Source organism: Triticum urartu, chromosome 4 (assembly GCF_003073215.2).
Source record: "Triticum urartu cultivar G1812 chromosome 4, Tu2.1, whole genome shotgun sequence".
In the NCBI taxonomy this organism is placed as follows: Eukaryota; Viridiplantae; Streptophyta; class Magnoliopsida; order Poales; family Poaceae; genus Triticum; species Triticum urartu.
Genome location: NC_053025.1, coordinates 550017338 through 550024231, shown reverse-complemented (window position 1 = coordinate 550024231; position 6894 = coordinate 550017338). Strand labels below are relative to the sequence as shown.

General features: G+C 38.3%; 1 long non-coding RNA gene across 1 annotated transcript; it reads left to right on the top strand.

Annotated features, from left to right (window-relative positions):
• The first annotated feature begins 375 nt into the window (after positions 1–375).
• On the top strand, positions 376–3328 carry LOC125552608. Its single transcript, XR_007303694.1, has 2 exons — positions 376–788; positions 3015–3328. It is a non-coding gene; the product is annotated as an uncharacterized LOC125552608 (long non-coding RNA).
• Positions 3329–6894: the final 3566 nt, after the last annotated feature.

The following is a 6894-nucleotide window of genomic DNA, read 5'->3' as shown; positions in this document are numbered from 1 at the left end:
TTGAAAAATAGAGTTCTAACCTTTTGTTAAAAACAAATCTATTTTCACAGTGTAAAAAATGGGTATTTTTTGTGAAGCAAGTACATTTAATGCATTTCTAGTCATACATTCATACAATTCAAATTTAAATCACAAGTGCATAAAAATATTGGCAAAATTTTGGTTTAAAAAATCCTATTTATATCTTTTAACAGGCCTTAAAAATAAGAAAGAAAAAGATAAGAGGAGAAAAAAAGAAAAAAAGATTAAAATTTACCGAGTGTAAAAATATTATACTAAAAAAGCATTGTGTTTTGATTGGTCAATGTAGCCCTCCCACGGATCACACGTTGTAACCGTTGGATCTGATTAAATCGAACGGCTGCGGCCCAGTGGGTGCCCTATCCTTTTATCTCCTCTCTCCCCTTATCCCTTCACACGCACGCCTACCCATTGAATCCACCGCATACCACGCCGCAAGCCGCCGTCGCAAGTCGCCTGAGGGCCTCATGCCGCCGCCGCCGCTCGCCCCTTTCTCTGTAGGTCGCCCACGCAATCCTCGGCCCCAGGGTCGTTCCCTCCTCCCCACCAGGCTCGAGGAGGCCCGAGGAGGCGGCCATGAGGAGCGCGCAGCCGCCGGAGTCCTGGGCAGATCTAGCCGGGGCCGTCTGCAGCCATCCCTTCCTCCGGGCGGCCATGAAGAATTGAAGCGGCTTGAGCAGAACTAGCGCATGGACCATGCGCGCCTCCCGCGGTAGAAGCCACTGGTCCTCGTCATCTGCTGTCATCCACGAGGAATCCATCCATATGTAAGCTACCTTCCACAATAATCCATCCAGCAGGCTGCTTGCTTGTTTGTGTACTAGTGCCAAGAGGAGCAAGATGCGAGGACGACATTGAGGGTACATGCCGGCTGCTAATTGATTCTCCTGCTAATAATAATAGTACGTACGTGCTCCTGCCCATGGTCGAGATGTACATACCCGAATACCCGTTACATATCCATACATATTCAAATAGTCTCAAACTGGCACATATACATACATACCCGAATACCTGTGCGATTTTTTAATTCAGCTAAATATGTCTACCAAGTGTCAAATTGGGTAGTAGAAATTGTGAAGAGCAACACCGACATGTACTTTGTAGGTGTAATACATAGTGCTTTTCATGGTAAGGGTTCTAGTAGATGTATGATTATTTTAGTGTAGTATATCCCAATTATCACTATGATAATACAATAGAAGCTTGTTTATTTCACTTTAATTATTATATTTCTTGTGTCTGAATCTCATATGCTAGTTTGATACTCCCTCCGTTCCATAATGTAGTGCCTTTTGAAAAGTCAAACCTCATAAACTTTGACCAAGTTTGTGGAGAAAAACATTTACATCTAGAGTGCGTAACATATATCACTAGATTCATCATAAGATGTAGTTTCACATTATATATTTTTGGAATTGTAGATATAAGTATTTTTCTCTACAAACTTGGTCAAAGTTTGTAAAGTGTGACTTCTCAAAAAATCTATAGGCACTATATTATGGAACGGAGGGAGTATAATCCAATGGTTGATAGCATCACTTTTTACCATGTACCCATCAGGCTTACCTTTTTATTTAGGTAAATGTAAGACTCCATCACCTTTTACCAAGTATCCATCCAGGTTACATTATGCGCAAAAAAGGTTATACATTTAATTCCAAATTTGTTGAATATATGGTTTTACTGCATGCTTATAGTCTGTAGCTCTTGGCTGTACATCTATTTCCATCTTAAGTTATTTATCATTCTACTCTTACAGAATGTTTGTGGGGAGCTCGGTTAGTGTCGACACCTCAAGGGTTTATGCATTCAGTTCCATGTTGCTTAAAGCCACTGTAATGATGGCTACTGGTTCCATGTATTTGTTTATGGAGTCATATGGCCGCGCTCATTGATAATTCACATAGAATGTTTATATTCTTTTTAACTTTGCCATGGAATGTCTACTGTTAGAAAACATCTTGCGAGTACTTTGGTTAGGTACTAGAAAGCACATACACACACATGCCCAACACAACAACAAGCACACACATACAACACTACGCAGATGCTTTGCTCCTGATTTTTCAATAGTATGCTTATGCTTTGCCACTCTGAAATTTTTGCACTGGGAGCCACTTTGCATGTGCTTGCTCATGTAGTGACCTGATTGATAGTTGTTTGTGTTGCCGTGTTCAACTAATGTCCAGATACAATAAGTTAGTATTGATTTGTACAAGAGCTAAGTAGAATTGTCCGAACTCATTTTTCTTGTGGTTGCTTACCACACATCTGCCGCGTGGTGACTGTTAGAACTCTTTATTACAATAGCAGATCATTTTATTACTATGTGGTATTAAATGGGATTATGTGGGCAAGCAAACACAACATGGTTTATCGCCAGCTGCCCACGAACACCCGCATAACACATGAGTGCAATGTGGGCATCTCTCTATTAGTCCCACTTGCCGCTTGAATGTGTATACCTAACGAACTGAATGGTCATCACAATTTTCTTGAACTATGACCATGTGCACCATTCACACATTGTTCATGCAAATTCTATTGTCATTGCCATTGAATGATAACATTGATCATAATATAGGTTAGTTCCAAAGTACTCCCTCTGTGAAAAATGTAAGAGCGTTGAAGTAGTGATCTAAACGCTCTTATATTTCTTTACAGAGAGAGTAGTTTTAAAGAATTTAACATATTCAAACTAATGGAATGTTGCATATGCTACTATTTGGAGTGGTGATCTAGAAACTAAGGTTGGTGCTATTGACTTAAGTCCCGAATTTGCACTTGTGTGCATGGATGAGCCTATTATGGATAACGAGGAGTTAGTAAGGTAAGTTTATGATTGCAAGAGAATTGTTGTTGCTTTTGCTTCAGGATACTTAATTGCCTGGCCTTGAGCTTTTGTAACCTGAAGTCTTTTCTTCCAGATTCTAAAATTATATTTGTGTACATTTAATCACATAACTTTAACGTCCAGTTTTCTTTTACAGATCCAAAAGAAGGATAAGTGAGTTGCTGTTGAGTTCTCCAGTTGGATGAAGCATATAAAACTAGAAGATTTTACTTAGCAATAACCATAGTTTACATTGATAGATTGAAAAATGTAATGCCATTCACAAGACCTTTTTCTTTGGTCGAATTGATGTAAATGCTATGGTGTAAAATTCTTCATAGGCGTGTTCTCTATAGTCAAATTGATATGAATGATATGTTGTTGCACCAATAACATCAGTATTTATTTATTGTAGTGCATATGTATCCCACACTCTTGTATATTCATAATAAATACCTTTGATATTTTCAATTTGTCTATCTATTGCACTTCAATTTCTCTATCATTTTAATGGTGCCAAGCATCAAAGTAAAATAATGAACTATTTCAGTAGTTGCAGTGATTTATTAAATAAATGTATATTCCATAAAATGGGTACCTACTTTTGTGGTCAATTTAAAAAATAAATACATTAATTATGTTGCCGTAATAATATAGTAGTGTTGGTGTTACTATAGTTACAAAATGTGGGACGCGGATTTGGTGAACATGGGTGCGCGCACACCCTTTATGAATAGCCAATTCAAAAATGCTAGCAAAAATCAAAAAAATCTGAATTTATTTTTTTAATATACATAGTCAACCGGTATACTCGCATATGAAGTTTCACGGAAAAATCACATCCGTGATAATCTTGGTAAAAATGACAAAATCAAAGGTAATCGAAGCTATATTAAAAAACATTGTTTAATGAATAGTATGGTCGCATTTGTATTTTCTTCACTAAGAATACCACAGGTGTAAATACATCATGAAACTTCACACGTGAGTAGAATGGTCGTCTAAGGTTCATACGGCAAAATTTTAGAATTTTTTAAATTTCTCTAGTATTTTTTATGAATTTACTATTCATGTGGGTGCGCGCGCACCCATGTTCACCTTTGTATTTTCGCAAAATGTGTTACTAAGATAGTTGATTATAGTGTTATGGTATTTGGATTTTATGTTACAAGTTGTGTTACCATAGTTACAAAAACATGTTACGACAATGTTTTACTTCTACAAAAATATGTTACCACGAGTGATACTAACATGTTTAGTAACACATAATATGCATGTTACTATAATGTCGTTGTAACACAATTTTTAATATATGGTAACATTTACTATATGTGACAGTGGACACCACTTAGTAACACGGTCTAATGAAACACATTTCAAACTGTGTTACTATATGGCCTAGTAACACTGTTTTGGGCCTATAGTAACACAACACCATGTTACTAAAGCCATGTCCTGTTGTAGTGATTATTGGTCTTGCTTCTATTGTCGTGCCTCCTAATGATCCTTTAGAACAATATTTGTTAGACCATGAAAATGGTATATTTATGAACGAAAGAAGGGAAATAGATGAACTATTCTTTAAACAAGGACCTATTTTGAAACACAACTTGCCTGTTGAAATTCTAGGGGATCCTCCTCCACCCAAGGGTGATCCCATGTTTGAGCTTAAACCATTACCTGATACACTTCAATATGCTTATCTTGATGAAAAGAAGATATATCCTGTTATTATTAGTGCTAGCCTTTCAGAGCAGGAAGAAGAGAAATTATTGAAAACTCTAAAGAAGCACCGTGCTGCTATTGGATATACTCTTGATGATCTCAAGGGCATTAGTCTCACTCTATGCCAGCACAAAATAAAATTGGAGAAGGACGCTAAACTGGTTGTTGATCACCAACGACGGTTAAATCCTAAGACGAAAGAAGTGGTAAGAAATGAAATACTAAAGCTTCTGGGGGCAGGTATAATTTACCCCGTTGCTGATAGTCAGTGGGTAAGTCCTGTCCATTGTGTCCCTAAGAAGGGAGGCATTACTGTTGTTCCTAATGATAAAGATGAATTGATCCCACAAAGAATTGTTACATGTTATAGAATGGTAATTGACTTCCGCAAATTAAATAAAGCTACTAAAAAGGATCATTACCCTTTACCTTTTATTGATCAAATGCTAGAAAGATTATCTAAACATACACATTTTTTCTTTCTAGACGGTTATTCTGGTTTCTCTCAAATACCTGTGTCAAAATAGGATCAAGAAAAGACCACCTTTACTTGTCCTTTCGGTACCTTTGCTTATAGACATATGCCTTTTGGTTTATGCAATGCATCTGCTACCTTTCAAAGATGTATGACTGCTATATTCTCTGACTTTTGTGAAAAAATTGTTGAGGTTTTCATGGATGATTTCTTCATATATGGAACTTCTTTTGATGATTTCTTAAGCAATCTTGATCGAGTTTTGCAGAGATGTGAAGAAACTAATCTTGTCTTGAATTGGGAGAAGTGCCACTTTATGGTTAATGAAGGTATTGTCTTGGGGCATAAAATTTCTAAAAGAGGTATTGAAGTTGATAAAGCAAAAGTTGATAAAACTCTAGACAGTGCCCAGAGAAATTATGCCTCTACTGAAAAGAAATTTTTAGCAGTTGTATTTGCTTGTGATAAGTTCAGACCTTACATTGTTGATTCTAAAGTAACTGTTCACACCGATCATGCTGCTATTAAATATCTTATGGAAAAGAAAGATGCTAAACCTAGACTTATTAGATGGGTTCTCTTGCTACAAGAATTTGATTTGCATATTATAGATAGAAAGGGAGCTGAGAACCCCGTTGCAGACAACTTATCTAGGTTAGAGAATGTTCTTGATGACCCACTACCTATTGATGATAGCTTTCCCGATGAACAATTAGCTTTCATAAATGCTTCCCGTACTGCTTCATGGTATGCTGATTATGCTAATTACATTGTTGCTAAATTTATACCACCTAGTTTCACATACCAGCAAAAGAAAACGTTTTTCTATGATTTAAGACATTACTTCTGGGATGACCCACACCTTTATAAAGAAGGAGTAGATGGAGTTATTAGACGTTGTGTACCTGAGCATGAACATGAATAGATCCTACACAAGTGTCACTCCGAGGCTTATGCAGGACACCACGCTGGAGATAGAACTGCACATAAGGTATTGCAATCCAGTTTTTATTGGCCTACTCTCTTCAAAGATGCACGTAAGTTTGTCTTGTCCTGTGATGAATGTCAAAAAATTGGTAATATTAGTAGACGCCAAGAAATGCCTATGAACTATTCACTTGTTATTGAACCATTTGATGTTTGGGGCTTTGATTATATGGGACCGTTTCCTTCCTCTAATGGCTACACACATATTTTAGTTGTTGTTGATTACGTTACTAAGTGGGTACACTACTGGAATCAGCTTCTTTGCCGTCCGCCATGGCGGACGGCAAAGGCATAGATCACGGACGGCAAAATGTCCGGATGAACACGTGCCAGCAAAGGCCTTCTTTGCTGTCCACTTCTTAGAAACAGATGGCAAAGGATTACGTCGTCCGCCATCCGAGGCTAGCAGACGGCAAAGACAGCGGACGGCAGTGCAGTGGCGTGAGGGTCGTTTTCGGTGTCAAAACTGGCGGATCTTGGGTAGGGGGTCCCGAACTGTGCGTCTAAGGCGGATGGTAACAGGAGGCGGGGGACACGATGTCTAACCAGGTTCGGGCCCTCTCGATGGAGGTAATACCCTACTTCCTGCTTTATTGATCTTCATGATATGAGTATTACAAGAGTTGATCTACCACGAGATCGTAGAGGCTAAACCCTAGAAGCTAGCCTATGGTATGATTGTATGTCGTCCTACGGACTAAACCCTCCGATTTATATAGACACCGGAGGGGGCTAGGGTTACACAGAGTCGGTTATAAGGGAGGAGATCTACATATCCGTATTGCCAAGCTTGCCTTCCACGCCAAGGAAAGTCCCATCCGGACACGGGACGAAGTCTTCAATCTTGTAT